This window comes from Phocoena phocoena, chromosome X, assembly GCF_963924675.1.
Source record: "Phocoena phocoena chromosome X, mPhoPho1.1, whole genome shotgun sequence".
Taxonomy (NCBI): domain Eukaryota; kingdom Metazoa; phylum Chordata; class Mammalia; order Artiodactyla; family Phocoenidae; genus Phocoena; species Phocoena phocoena.
The window spans coordinates 129,204,634-129,220,629 of NC_089240.1; the positions used below are offsets into that span (position 1 = coordinate 129,204,634).

The 15,996-nt window shown below is 50.9% G+C and overlaps 1 pseudogene; it reads left to right on the plus strand.

Annotated features, from left to right (window-relative positions):
• The first annotated feature begins 12,063 nt into the window (after positions 1–12,063).
• On the plus strand, positions 12,064–15,759 carry LOC136142325 (olfactory receptor 10V1-like; annotated as a pseudogene).
• The last annotated feature ends 237 nt before the right edge of the window (positions 15,760–15,996 follow it).

The window sequence follows — 15,996 nt, forward strand, 5'->3', positions numbered from 1 at the left end:
ATTTATAACGTTTATAATCCGTATTTCTCGACTGAGTTGAAATGTCATCGTCACCAAAGTTTAACCCCCACCTTTGTTTATTCTTGCAATTTGTTCTTCTAGCTAATTTGGCTTGAGTGATCTGGGATGGCCTCTCTGAGGAAGTGACCTGAAGGATTCAGTACAGAAAGTTGGGATTGGGGAGGGAGAAGAAAGAGACAGAGAAAGACAGACAGACATTTGATTGGTTCAGCTTAAGTTGCCTTCCCAAGAATGCAGGGAATAACGTGAGGACAAGAAGGGGATGAGAGAGAGGAGATTAAAGCATCAATGGATTAGAGGACTGTTGAGTTGGGGATACTTGAACATTTGAGTTTTTCTATTTTTTACTATTATAAATAATGTTGTGAATATTTTGTTTAAAAGGGTTGCATACACACATGTGCAAATATACACAGTCCGAGGTTTAGTGATGAGAGAGTTTTCAGGTGGAGTTCATAATTTTGCAAGATCTATGCATTCCCACATGACATATTTATCCAGGTCTCTGTAATTATAGCATATTACCTGGTTCGGGAATGAGGGAACATTACTCTGCCATGTAGTAGGGTGAAGGATAGGTGGAGAAAGGCCAAGATGTGTGTCTGCAAAATTGACGTCCAAAATAAAAAACAAGTTCCATATTCTCACGGGAAGGTAGGGTTTATCAGCCAGGATGCCAGCAGTTGTGTCTAAGGGAGCAAGCCAGAGATGTGACTGGAGAGAAAATGTAAAATTAAGTCAGAAGTCAGAGTGAAACCGAAATTGAAAGAGTACATAAAGAGCAATGGTGAAATTACTTGGATTACACAAGTCCGAAGAAAGCTGGTCTAGATTTTACTTTTTACAGAAAAATTAATTTCCAAAGGATTAAACTTGAAATGGGAATAAATGAAAGCATACAATTAAATAGAAAATATGAAACCATAAAAATGAAAGGAGAAAACATTGATGAAGACATTTATGCATGATACAAAACCCGGAAGCCATGCATGAGTAAATATGGATCAATGTCTGAACACAAAGAAATGTGAAACGTATTTATGGCAGAAAACACCGTGAAAGCATCAAATTGGGAATCAATTGGGATAATTCTTTATCAACCAGAGAGTAAAAAATGCAGGAGGGCTTCCCTGGTGCAGCAGCGGTTGAGAGTCCACCTGCCGATGCAGGGGACACAGGTTCGAGCCCTGGTCCGGGAAGATCCCACATGCCGCTAGCAACTAGGCCCGTGAGCCAGAGCTACTGCGCCTGTGCGTCTGGAGCTTGTGCTACGCAGCAAGAGAGGCCGTGATAGCGAGAGGCCTGAGCACCGCGATGAAGAGTGGCCCCCGCTTGCCACAACTAGAGAAAGCCCTCACACAGAAACGAAGACCCAACACAGCAAATAAATAAAATTAATTAATTAATAAACTCCTACACCCAACATCTTAAAAAAATTTTTTTTAAAAATGCAGGATACAAAGTGCAGAAGGCAAAAAAATAAAATAAAATCGATGTCTAATTATACTAAAATGTTAAACTCTGTTATGAACAAAACACCATAAATAAGATGAAAAGATAAACGAGTTAGGAAAAAATCAGTGATACAAATAATAAACTAAAGAAAATATCTTTAAAATGTGGAAAAAAACCCAAAAAACTCTTAGAAATCAGTACATAAAAGACAAACAATCCGGGCTTCCCTTCTGGCGCAGCGGTTGAGAGGCCGCCTGCTGATGTAGGGGACACGGGTTCGAGCCCTGGTCCGGGAGGATCCCACATGCCGCGGAGCAAGTGGGCCCGTGAGCCACAACTACTGAGCCTGCACGTCTGGAGCCTGTGCTCCGCAACAAGAGAGGCCACGACAGTGAGAGGCCCACGCACCGCAATGAAGAGTGGCCCCCGCTCGCCACAACTAGAGAAAGCCCTCGCACAGAAACGAAGACCCAACACAGCCAAAAATAAATAAATAAATAAAAGACAAACAGTCCAATATGGAATTGTACAAATGCCAAGAACATGGCATTCATGGAATAAGAATTATAAACAGCCAAATTGGTACTTGATATGGTCTTATTAATGTAAAAAAAATACTGTAAATGCAGGTTAGCATATCCTAGGAAAAAATATGGACGAATACACATAAAACTGCTCGTAGTGGTTAGTGCAGACACATTATGAGAAAAAAATGTATTTATTCATGTATTTATTTATTTATTTAGTTTTGGCTGCCTTTGGTCTTTGTTGCTGCACTTTGCGCAAGGAGGGACCACTCTTCGTTGTGGTGCACGGGCTTATTGCTGTGGCTTCTCTTGTTGCAGAGCATGGGCTCTAGGTGCGTGGGCTCAGTACTTGTGGCTCGTGAGCTCTAGAGCGCAGGCTCAGCAGTTGTGGCACACGGGCTTAGTTGTTCCGCGGCTTGTGGGATCTTCCCATACCAGGACTCGAACCGGTGTCCCCTGCATTGGCAGGCGGACTCTCAACCACTGTGTCACCAGGGAAGCCCTCTATGAGAAATTTTAACTTTCTAAGAGTGCACCTTTATGTAAAGCATAAATGATTTTATTTATTTCATTAAATTTTTTTTAACCATTTAAAGAATTGAAGTACAGTTCGTTTACAGTGTTGTGTTAGTTTCAGGTGTATAGCAAAGTGATTCCATTACACACACACACACACACATAGTGTTTTATATATATATATATATATATATATATATATATATATATATTCTTTTTCAGATTCTTTTCCACTATAGGTTATTACAAGATATTGAATATAGTTCCCTGTGCTATAGAGTACGTCCTTGTTGTTTATCTATTTTATATATAGTAGTGTGTATATGTTAATGCCAAACTCCTAATTTATCTCTCCCCCTCTCCCTCTGCTATCCTCTTTGGTAACCGTAAGTTTGTTTTCTATGGCTGTGAGTCCATTTCTGTTTTCTAAATAAGTTCATTTATATCATTTTTTAAAGACTCCACATATAAGTGATATCATATGATATTTGTCTTTCTCTGTTTTACTTCACTTAGTATGCTAATCTGTAGGTCCTTCCATGTTGCTGCAAATGGCACTGTTTCATTTTTTATGGCTGAGTAATATTCCATTGTATATATTCCCACATCTTCTACATCTGTTTATCTGTCAATGGGCATTTAGGTTGTTTCCATGTCTTGGCTACTGTGAACAGTGCTGCTCTGAACATAGGGGTGCGTGTATCTTATTGAATCATAGTTTTGCCTGGACATATGCCCAGGAGTGGGATTGCTGGATCATATGTTAGTTCGATTTTTAGTTTTTTAAGGAACCTCCATACTGTTCTCCATAGTGGCTGTACCAATTTACATGCTTCCTTTTTCTCCACACCCTCTCCAGCATTTATTATTTGTAGACTTTTTTTTTTTGCTGCATTGGGTCTCCATTGCCGTGCGCAGGCTTTCTCTAGTTGCGGCTGTCGGGGGCTACTGTTCGTTGTGGTGCGCGGGCTTCTCATTGTGGTGGCTTCTCTTGTTGCGGAGCACGGGCTCTAGGCGCACAGGCTTCAGTAGTTGTGGCGCGTGGGCTCAGTAGTTGTGGCTCGCAGGCTCTAGAGCCCAGGCTCAGTAGTTGTGGTGCGTGGGCCCAGCTGCTCCACGGCCTGTGGGATCTTCCCGGACCAGGGCTCGATCCCGCGTCCCCTGGACTGGCAGGCGGATTCTTAACCACTGTGCCACCAGGGAAGTCCCCCCAGCAGTGTTTTAACCAGTCCCGCCCCTGCCTTCTGGTGTCTCTGTTTGGGAGAACCACTGGCTTCAAGTGCGACCTCTTCATTTCCTAGTGGCTTTCAACTCTCGCCCCAGAGCAGGAATGAGAGAAGCAGCATACACAGACACAGACAGCTTTTCAGACGCTTCGTGACTGTAGGGTCCCAACATGAGAATGAGAGAGAAAGTGATTCACTCCAGTCCTAGGGAAAGAGGCCTTCCCCTCCCCCTCCTTGCTGGTCCCCAAGGCTGAAGTCACATCTCTGTCGTGTGACTCGCACTTTCACTTCCCACATGAGGGTTTTCGTGCCTTCATGCCGTTCGATTCGAAAAACAGTGCGGGGTCCTGGAAGCAGCGCCCACCTCTGCTCCTGTGAGGACATACGCTTGCTGTGCTCCGGTCACAGAGCAGACACACGAGAGGCCTGAGGCCACCTCCACCGAGGGCTTTGAAGGCTGCAGCCAAGGTCCTATCGACTCCAATCAGTGGACTCCAGACAGTTTTGCTCACTTCCCTGCAAAAGAATTTTGTGAAACTATGACAGACACACACACACACACACACACATTTTTGAGCTAGCATCGGAAATTGTTCATAAGTTTAAATAGTGGCAAAGATGTGATTTCTGGCTTACTGTGAATATTCACAATGTAAAGCTACCCCTCCCTGCCTGTGCCTTGGGAAGCCTTCATTTACCCCTAGCAGGGTGCCTGCCTACCAGGGTTTGAACGGCAGTCATGAAGACCACGCAGCTTTTCAGAAGCCACTGATGGGCCGGGTTCCACAGGAAGCTGGCGCCGTGTGCTGGGGCGTGGAACGGGCTAGTCCTTACAGAAAGTGGTGGCTTCTCGTTGCCAACGGGGCTGACTCTGGCCTCATGGAGTGGCGCTGTGTGAGCAGACTGAGCCGTCTGGAGGACTAAGGAGAGCAGCCTCTACGCACGCAAAAGTATCCTGTACCATTGAGATACTGGCAACATCGTCCCCGGGGAAAAGGCCCCAACATGCTCTTCACTGAGAACTCCATAGACGGCATCTATTTCCAAAAACGGCATTGCAGCCCCCAGGGCATGAGACGGAATTGCCATGAACTGCCTTTGGGAGATGGGCTGAGCAGCTCAGTGATGGGAGTAGAGAACATCAGAAGGAGAGCCCCTTCCTGCTCTGCCTTTGAGCCAAACTTTGTTTTCCTGAGATTAAACCTGCTTCGGCATGAACACAGTGAGATTTTCACCAGCCCTCTCTTGTCAAATCGTAACCTGTTTGCCTGATTTCAACAGTGCTCTGGCCGACCACGATGTCTTCACTTACCTGAAGCTTGGATTTCTAGTTCAGCTGGGAAATGGAAAGAACTGTAGTCTCTGTTCTGTGCGTGCTTTCCTTTAGACGAAAGCCGGTAGGCTCAATCATCTGCGCCTTGAGGAGCTTGATAGAAAGGTGTTAAAACAGCCTTGAGGACCTAAGAGCTGTATATATCAGGAGTCAATGGTAGGTCCTTCCGGAACAGGACGCTTGATCAGTAACGCCCTTGCACTTCTGCAGAGCAGGCACCGACCGCAGCAGAGAATGAACATGTGGGCAGAGGTGAGTCCTTCTTTCCCGGGGGTGTAGTCTAAATTTTCACTCTTTCCATAGCTATCAACATTTCCTGACTAGTTGGTCCCCAGATTCTGAGGTCCACCTGGGACAGGGGCAAAGGACGTCCCTCTGGGCACAAACTTGCCAGGGACTCTGGAGTCCTCTGCCTCTGAGTTCCCTTGTAGCCTGTGGCCGGCCTCCCATTGCCCAGCGGCTCAGGGCTGCAGTGAAGTCAGCATAGGTCATAAGAAAGTCCCGTCCTCTTGCTTGGGACACACAAAGGACAAGCATACCTGGCACATCTTCAGCTAGACCCACCCTCTAGGGAGAGAGCGGCACGTCCCCGAGTCACATGGCTCACAGTACGGCTCAGGAAAGGAATCCCAACTTTCCGATCTGCAGTCCGGGTTGGGGGTCACCTGTGCTGGCCCTTGTTAAGCAGAGAGAGATTTAGGAAACACAAAAGGATCTTGGCAAGAGAACCTCAGGGGAAACAATTAGAGGTGTATGCCAACCACATTACTGGCGTGAGCAGCCTCTGTGATCCTTGACCACACACCAGCATTAATAGACTGAGAGCCATCATTTGCTGCATACCTCCTCTGTGCCAGGGTGTATGGACGAATTTAGAGACTAATAGGGGACCAGACACAGACACGTGAAGCAGACAAGAGTCAAGCATTAGTCTGCTTACAGTGGAAACTGAGGCCAGACTTGACTGTGAGGTGGACCTGAGCTGGGGCCAGGCAGACCACCCGAGGCCCAACTCAACTCCACCCCTTCCCGGCTGGGTGGCTGCGGGGAAGCTAAGATGCTTCATCTCCCTCAGCTTTAGATTTGTCCTCTTCAACATGGAGCAAGTGATAGTGAGGGTGGTGAGGCTGGAGCCCAGGACGACTGCAGCACAGACGTTCTTTTTCTATCCTAGGGCAGTAGCCAGTCGGTCGGTTGGGCACAGTCCCCTCAGAAAGCCACTCCGTGGCAGTGCCCAGCTCTTGCCCTGACATCATCAGATGCGACCAGTATCAGGTGGACTTCTCCCCAGAAGGCTGCGTCCCCCTCCTCCGGCTGCCGAACCTCCAGCCCTGACCCTTCTCAGTCAGTGGGTGCAATTCCCCAAGGAGCTCTGCTCTCCTGCGCCCCTCGGCCCCCCATCATTTGTCGTTCCAGGAGAAATATGGACAGAGGACTTAGATCCATGTCAAGTCACGATTTGCCCAGAACGTCTAATTTTTCTGTGTTTTGTTGTATCGATGTTAAGATATCTTTATTAATCGTTCTGACCCAGAAGTCATGCAGTTTCTCGATTCTGGGAAGGTGGCAGCAGAGGTGGTAACATCATTTTTGAATCTTCACAAAATCCTCATCTACTCTCCCAGCCCCGAAAGAGAGAGAGAAAGAGATACAGGAAACGATAGCAAAACCAAAAACCCAGGGTAACGTCCGCAACAAAACTAGGTGACAAGGTATTCCCACAAACTCCAAAATCTGGGTTGGCTGAGACCAACCCACCCCGGCTCCAAGGTCTGTGGACGCTTATCCCCCGAGGGAAGGAAGCAGATGGGAGGAAATCAGGGGCACGGGGTGCCTGGTGGTCCTAGAAATCCGATGCTTACCTACCTACAGGTAATTTCAACTGTGGAACTCTTTGTGGTTGCCAAAATACCAGGCAGGAAAATAAAGAGAACCCATCAATCTGTCACTAAGAAGATTAAGAGGTACAAACGAGTATGTACAAAATAAATAAGCTGCAAGGATATGTTGTACAGTACAGGCAATAGAGCCAATATTTTACAATAGCGATAGATGGATTATAACCTTTAAAAACCGTGAATCACTATGCTGTGCACCTTGAAACTTATATAATACTGTACGTCAACTATACCTCAGTAAATCAAAACAACCATGAAGAGACTGTTAAGGGAAAAACAATCAACCAGATTGCTTCATCATCACGTCCTAACCGAATACAAGCACGTGGTTCCACGAAGAGGCCTAGTGTCCCGACCCACTGCCCGTAAGGTGAGGAAGCGGGAGCGGAGTTCCCTCCCTGAGAAATGAAGGGAATTCTGAGGCTCCCCACTCAGGACTGCATGCCTGCCTCCTTGGCAGCACAATTTCTAAGAAACTTAAATACAAATATTAGCACTTAAGTTGAGAGTTTGGGGGAGTGAAGAAGGGCCAATAAATAGCATACCTCTTCCCTGCCGGAGTTCTGAACCACTTGAGAAATACAAGGAAAGTCCCAGCAGATGGGGAAGCAAAGCCTCTACACTGGTAAAGGCTGGCTTGTGAATACAGCTAATTCCCTATACCCCACACAGTTAGACTCAGAACAACCCATTGGAGGGAGTGGAAAGGGAAGGAGAAAGAGACCAAATGCTCCACACTGAGAACCTCTGACAAATTCCCCCTGGTGAGGAAACGTGGACCTCTGGACGCTGCTCACCAACAGTGTATTTCACTGCATCTCCATGTGGCATCTCTTTCCTCGAGGAAACCAGGGGAGACACACAGAGTCTGTGATTGTGAGTGGTGTGGCAGCTGCGCTGACACTGCCTTAGAACATCTAGGAATTTGCAGAGGCGGCAGCCCCAGTTACTTAGGGCCCTTTTCACGTGCCTTTCTTCCAAAGTGCTGAATTTATGTTTAAAACCTCTTACTTGCCGTCCCTCCCTTCGGACCCCACGTGCCGCTAATGCTGGCACTAAGGTGGGCATGCGCATTAGCTGGAGGAAGACAGCATGTCCTCAGCCCCGCGCTGCCGCCACATCGGGTCACTCATCGACGCTGGAGAGTTGCACGGTGCTTCTCTCCATTAGATGGCAGAAGAGCTTTTGTATTAGAAACTGGGGCCAAGAGGAGAAACAGGCCAGGGAGGAGGGAGAAGAAGGTGGAAAAGTGCCGTAGGCCCACCTTGGACTGTTGGCAGCCCCTCTGGGGTCATGATTAGAGGCAGAAACGACTGGAATGATTCAAGGGGAATTGTGTGTAATTCTAAGTACCCAGAGGGCTCTTGGGGGTCCTGTTTCCGGTTGCAGAGTGTGGCAGAATGCTGCGGGGCAGGCCTTGTCCCACTGCCGCCTGCAGGCCAGCACCGAGCTAGCCCTCCGAGGCTTTGGCCCGGGCAGGGCTATCCTCCAAAGGACGGCGGTGGAAAGGAGGTTTATTCTGAGCAAGCCTGTGGGCCGTGGAAGTGAAACCAAAGGAAGGCCCAGAGTGGCTGCAGGGGGAAGACTGGCTTTATGAACGTAGGCGAGGCGTCGTTGGGGTCCTGCCTTACGAGGATGCGGGGCACGGTGCAGGTTGGACATCGGGCTACACCTAGACCAGAACCGGGGAGATGAAAGTATTAGACAGAAGCCTGGGTCAGCCGAGTAGTAGCTTTCTCAAGCTTCCATAACCCTCAGTCCCCACTTCGTGCAATGAAGCTACTTTGATGACTCAGAGTTTGCAGATTAAAAATGGAATCCCCGATGGCCCTGATTAAGTCCCCTTGTAGACTCTCAGCTTTGGGGGCTGGGGGGCTTAGAAGCTCACCAATCTCGGGCTCCACTGCCCACTCTGCACTCCTCTCTAGCAAGGCCTGATGGCTTGATTCAAACCCAAGCAAACCTGTGCATTTTCTGCCTCTAAAATCAGCCTGAGGCCCATTCGCATACTGGTGACGGCACAGTGGGCCCGCAATTTCAGCAGATCTGAGTTAAACAACATTGTCAAGATCTAGACTGTTCTTTTTCTTTTTCTTTTTGGCAAGGAAAACCTGAGTAATTGAGTTTGGGCTTGGGTTCAGCTGTGTGACCTAGGGAAGGGCCTCCCCTCGGTGGGGTGGACCACAGGGACGGCCTCCTTCCCCAGCTCTCCTCTAGGGCCAACGTAGCAGCTCCTCTAAGGACACTCCCTTCCTTCCAGCCATCAGACAGTGCTTCCGAGGGCTCGCTCCCCGTGGTCCGGACAGGCGGGAAAGCCACCGGCCAGGCTGCGGGAAGCTGTGCCACGGGGTCCAGGCCACTCGGCGCTGCCGCTGCTTCCGTGAAGATGGGCTTTCCTCCTCCTCGGGCTTCTCCCCGGTTTTCCGCTTCACGCGCTGATCTGTGCCTCCCAGGTAACAAAACCACATCTCTTCTCCGGGGCCGTTCCAGGCACGCGAGAAAAGAGCAGGAAGGATGCACGAGCCGTACTCACGCGGGGCCGCTGCTCCGCGCTCCACTCGGGGCTATGCTTTGGACCGTGGCGTGTGGTAAGAAACAAATAGAAACCACTGCAACACCGAACTAATGAAAGACTGATTAAAGTCTCAGTTATTTTAATTATGTTTTATTTACTTTTGTGTATAGGTTTTATCTGTTATCGTGTGTTTGTTGTATTATTTCATTATACTTAATGACATTACAGTGTATCCATACTGTAGAATGCGGCAGTTAAAAGACTGAAGTATGATTCCCTTTGTTATAAAGCAGAAACTAACACACCATTGTAAAGCAATTGTACTCCAATAAAGATGTTAAAAAAAAGAAAAAGAGAAAAAGATTGACGTAAACCAGTTATGTGCTGACTGAAAACCTCTCCCGGACACATTATGCGGTGAAAACACTAAGGGCAGTCAGTTTATATGTGTAATATGATCCCATTTCAGCTTTTTTAATGTGTGACTGTGGTGAATGTTTATATACATACACGTGTGAGTGTGGGAATATGTGCATATATGCGTGCAGGTGTGTGTTAATGTATGCACGCAGGTGGGTACTGTGTGTGTCCACACACGTGTGCAAATGCGTGCGTACATGTGATCGTGTTTATGCTTGCATGTGTAAGGTGTGTGCATGCTTGTTTCTGTGTACACGTGTGGGAGTGTGTGTGTGTGTGTGTGTGCGTATGCCCATGCGTGTGAGTGTGTGCGTGAAGTGTTTGCGTTTGTACGCACCGGACAAAGCAGGGAAGGAAGTGAGCCCCCCGGCTGAGAGCGATGCTCTCTGGGAGAGCAGGGGGAGAAAGTCACACTGACTTTCACTTCTCGCTTTTCAACCGTTTGGATCATGTGTCTTTGAAAGTCTTTGACTTTCATCTTTGTGTTTTCAGTATTTTCAAGGTTTAGGGCCCAAATGAAACAAAGCAATCCCCACATGCCCGCAGCCCCGTCATGGGAAAAAAGAGTGGAAGTGATCAGCTGTGGCCAAGCCAGAGCCGAGGGTCCGAGTCCAAGGAAGAGAAACAAGAACCCGGAAAGGATGGCCTCACTCAGACCGCTGGCAGAGCAGGGCACTTAGTGTGATTTCCAGGCGGAGCTGGTGGCAGGGCTGGGAGCAGGGAAGGCGTCATCCGGGGAAGACGTCGTGACCATCGGCTCTGCGGTAACGAGTGGGCAAACGGCCCTCCAGGGACCCGTGCTGCTCAGAGACTCTAGGCGCCCATTAGGTCAGTGAACACCCAAAGAACAGTCAGTGTAACATGCAAGGGGCTGGAAAACTGGAAGCACAAACTCCGTCTGGGCCAAGCAAAACCATCAGCAGAAGGGGTTTTCAGGTTTCAGTGAACACACTTCGAGTCTCACACTTTGGCCCCGGTCCAAATGGTACCTAAGTGAGCTCCTGTCCTTGAGGTGACAACTCCATTTCCACGAGGCGCTGAAAATGAAGAGAACCCATCTCAGTGACCTCAACAGGTCACTCCTGTTGAGTCTCGATGTGTTAGATCTCTAGGCTCTTTAGCAATCTTCTCCTCCCCTCTGCTGTGAGAAAGGGATGCACAGGAAGGAATCGAAGCCTAGGCATAAGGCCTCCTACTTGTATCTTTGGTCCTACCGGGGAAGAGAGAAGCAAACGTGTCCCCCAAAGTCTGGGAAGGTGCCGACTATGTCCTAGTTCTGTCCTGCTTCCTCCCACCCTGGACGATCATGACCTCAGCATCCCCAATACGTCAAAGGTTCCCTGCTTTCACTTAACCATTAACTCAAGCATACGTGTTGGGCGCCTACTCAATGTCTGACTCTGCCCTAACTGCAGAGGATGCAGAAACGAGCAACAGACTTTTAGTCAACAGATCTTCACCAATAATACTAATATGTACCAGCCACTGTTTGAGAGCCTAAATAAGAAATCATTCTTGCCATCATGGAGCCCACAGGCTTTTGGGGTAGCCAGAGAGAGAATCCGCCTGACTCAGCCCAGGGCTCAGAAGAGGTGTCTAGAGCGGGGTGACACGTAAGCCGGGGTCTCCCTGTGACTCAACGGAGCTGAAACAGGGGAGGCTGCAGGAACCCTGGGAGTTTGGTGGGGAGGGGCGGTGGCGAGGGAGGGACAACATAGCCAACGCACAGAGTCAAAGTGTCCTTAAGACCAACTCGCCGGACCTTCCATGCCACGGGAATTCCCCACGGCGTCAATGACCCCGCCGGCCCGGCCTCTGTTCCAACCTAAGTAACATCACGCTCAGCACCCTACCCCTACCCTGAGGCCGCTCTTCAAAACGTAGTCAGAAGGAGGACTTTCGTTAGGGTCTGTCAAAGACAACTTCACTCATCTCGGCTCGTTTCTGTAATAACTCAACAGGTGAACTAAAGTGACGTCACCATCAGAGCGAGCACTCCGCCGCTCTCACTGAACAGAAGGCAGAATTCAAAAGGCTCACAGAATGGGGACAACGGCCATCTGTGGAGAGGGCTCCAGGGTCTCCCATGACTTAGAGAATTGCTAGAAAGCTGCCTTTTCCGGCCCAGGAGCTCGACAGAGGAGAACGCAGGATGGCCCCACTGCAGAAGCAGCACACCTTGAGCTCTGAATTCAGTGTCTTGGGCTTTGGGGACCTGGCTGAATTACAAATCTCCCTGTTTGCTCTGTTTCTAAACATGCATCTTGTCACCCTAGCAGGGCACACGACTCTTGCGCTCATCACCCTCTTTGACTCCGCGTACTTCCTCCTTCGCAACCTGTCCACCATTGAAATCGGCTAGATATGGGTCACCGTCCCCAGCATGCTGGCCAGTTTCCTGTCCGGGAGCCAGCGGATGCCCTTCCTGGGCTGAGCCCTGCAAATGCATCTCTTCAGCGCCCTGGGCAGGGCAGAGTGTTTCCTCGTGGCTGCGATGGCCTACGACCGCTTTGTGGCCGTCTGCAAGCCCCTGCGTTACACAGTCATCATAGCCAGGACCCTGTGTCTGCAGATGCTGGGTCTGGCGTGAGTCAGCGGACTTGCGCTCTCCTTCACCCTCCCCACACTGATATCCCTCTTCCCCTTTGGTCAGTCTCGTGAGATCCGTCCTTTCTTCTGTGACATCCCCGCTGTGCTACTCCAGGCCTGCGCGGACGCACGCGGGCCAGTGAGGTCGCGGTCTTCCTCGTCTGCCTGCTCATCCTGTTGGTTCCCTTCCTGCTGACCCTGCTCTCCTGCGGGTTCATTATCGCTGCCGTCCTCAGAATCCACGTGGCTGAGGGCAGGGGCAAGGCCTTCTCCGCCTGTGCTGGGCACCTGCTGGTCTCCCTTCTGCACTACGGCTGCACGACATTCATCTACATGCGCCCCGAGTCATGCTACGCCCCAGAACAGGACAAAACTGTGTCCTTAATCTACACCAGTGTCACTCCCGTGCTCCACCCTATGATCTATAGTCTGAGGAACAAGGAAGTCGAGGGGGCCCTCAAGAGACTCCTGGAGAGCCACGAGCAGACGAGGCCGGCGGCCCAATGCAAGGGGAGGGGGAAGAGGGGCTCCACGTGCCAGAGCCCAGTCGGTCATGTCCGTGCAGCCCTCGCAGCCCCACGCCTCCTCCTGAGGGCTGTGCTGTGGTTCTGCGGGCGCCTGGACCTTACCGGTAACCCCCTTTCCCGCCGTCACACGTGGAACAAACCGTGACGCTTTCCGAGATGGAGCAGCTCTGGGGGGTCAGTGAACGTTTCACGGCCCCTTCACGGACGATGACACCCAGACTCTGGAGCACCGTCAGACACTTCTCCGGCCAAAGAGCTAGAAGTACAAGGAGCGAGCTCCCAAGTCCAAATGAGGTAAAGGCAAGGGGGCAAAGGCAGAGCCAGACCAGGGGCTGTACCCCACTCCACCCTCCTCCTGCGCGCCCTCCTCTCCGCCGTGTTTCCCGACCTACCCCGCTTCCAGCCTCTGGGCCAGCTGGCCCCTCCTCATGGTGCCATGGGTTCCAGGACCGCTCACTCCTGGCGGCCTTGGGGAGTGCCCGTGCGCTCACTCATTACCTGGGGCTGAAGTGCTTTGCTCTCTCCCTGACTGGCCGAGAGGCTCCTTGAAGGCAAGAACTGTGATTAACCTGCCGCCCCGGCACCAGGCACATAACAGTTGTTCAATCAGCACTAATCGGACGCTGACCACCACCCCCGCCCGCCCGCCCGCCCCCCCCGCCCCCCGCCGCCGCCGTGAGCTCTGGCATAGGAACAGCTTCAGACCCTGGCTGCTAATGGAAGGGAAGCCTTCAACATCCTGCTGAGCCTCCGAGATTCAGGGACTCAGGTCCGGCATTATGATCCCAAGGAAGTGTTTGCTGACCCCACGTCCACCCCACAGGCTGGGCAAGGTGCCCTGGATCCCTGCATCCTAGCACTTAGCAGCAAATAATTCTTGAATGAGTGAATGAGCACCTTGTGGGTACCAGGCACTGCCCATGGCACTGGGGATACGACAAAGCATAAGGCACAAAAGAGCTCACAAATGAGGCTGGCGAGTTGAGCACCTTATTTAAAAGACTAAAATAAAACGAATTATTTAGAAAATATACAATGGTTACGAGCTCTTCTTTCATAGGCAGGAGTCATTCACCCAGCACCAAGCCTAGAACACCCACATGCTGTTTAAAAGGGTCAGGAAGGAAAGGGTCTGGGTCCTTGATGACCCTTCATTGGAAAACTCAACCACAACCATCATCACCTCCCTCTAGCCTTCGTGTTTGGTCAACAGTACACTTCCTCATAGTTCAAACCCCCAAAACCTTCCTCACCAAACCCCAACCTTGCCTACTCTCCTCAATTCATGTCTCCTACCACCTCCCTCATCATTCCTAGACGATGACCCCACCTCCTGCCACAGAGGGGCCCTCAGAGCCACCAGAGGGGCACTCCTCAATGGGAGTGGCAGACCTTGGAGGGCAGGAACCATGTGGGTAATTTTCCCTCGTGTCCAGCCCTACTTGCTCTCTGGCCTGCGCCCTCAGACCTAGGAAAGGGCAGAGCCTGGAGGGGCAGGAGGCGGTGCCATCATGAGGTCCTGGCAGGGAACCCAGATGGCGACTCCAGGTTGATCAAAGTGAAGGTGGGGTGATCGCTAGCTTCAGCGTATGTGGAGAGAGAACTGACGTGAAAGTCAGAGAGACAGCGACCGAAACACCAGTAGCCGCTTGTTGCCGACCACATCCCGTTGCAACCCTACGCGGGCCCTGTGCTTCAGGGCCATGCGATACCCTTACGAGAGGGGTGCACGGGCACCCCTGTATTTGGACAAGCTTCGAGGGGTGCCTCTTCTTTTATCTCTTCAAGAGATATTATTTTCACTACTCTCACCCCTAAACCCTTCCCTATTTTCAAAATAAACTAGTGAAACGTTGACAAGTGTTGAAGCCGGGTGAAAGGTAGGCGGATTTTTAAAAACACTATCCTCTCTCCTTGTGCGTACATGTGAAATGTCCACAATAAAGACGCTAGAAAAGTCAAGGTACTGACCGGTCTCCCACCCTCGGCATTTATCTAAACTTCGCTCTTCCTTTAAGGCACAGCTCAGATGCCTCTGAGCCCCCGACCCCTTTTTAATGACCGCCTCGGTCGAGTTCGCACTTAAGGCAAGGGAATGCTGCTGACAGGAGAGCAGCCTCGGGTTCCCATCCACCACGGCCTTGCCGTGTGTGCACAGCACCGACCCACGTGTTCCTGTGCACGTGTGCACCCACACAAACGTGCACACACACAAGGCCCTGGGTGGGCAGGGGTGCAGAGACAGGGGGGTCCATCACTCCCAGGCAGTGGGGTGGGAGTCTGGCGCCACAGGGGGCCCCAGGGAGGAGGGAGACCCTCTCCTGGGTGCCGTGGGACAGGACGTGGGTCTGTGTGGTTGGGGCGTGATCCTGGGTGACATGACGATAACCCACTGACCTGCCCAGGGAGGAGGGGTTCCCAGAGAGCAGGCGCACAGCAGTCTGTCAGGTAAGAGATGACGCCCCCTTGGCTAAGAAATAGAGATCTATGTCTAGACCCTATGTACCCACGCACACATGCACTCAAGCTCACACAACTGCTATTGGTGGCAATTGGCTCAGGAACTGAAGGTTCCCTTGCTGGCTGGCTCTCTAAGCTTCTAGAGTAGGGACGGGGAGAGGGGTCTAGCCCAGCTGAAATATTCGCCTTGGTTCTGCTGCCCCCCCCCCGCCTGCCCCCTCTGCTCTCCAGTCCCCCTGTTCCCCGAGCTGCCACTGCTGCCCCTGGGGTGAGGGGCCACCCAAGGGTGTGCTGGGCAGAGCCTGGAGAGAGGCAGGCAGGGCCTGGTGGGGTCGGGTGAGACGTGACGGTAGCGGGCACTGGAGGGCGGGCGGCAGGGCTTGGGAAGCAGCGTGGGCACCAGCTTGGTTAAGGGGGGTGGGGGAGGCATCTATTTTGGGTGGGTTGTGATATTTTTGGCATTTTATTAAAAATGGAAAAAGTTATTTTAGTTATAAGCACTCTGGTGC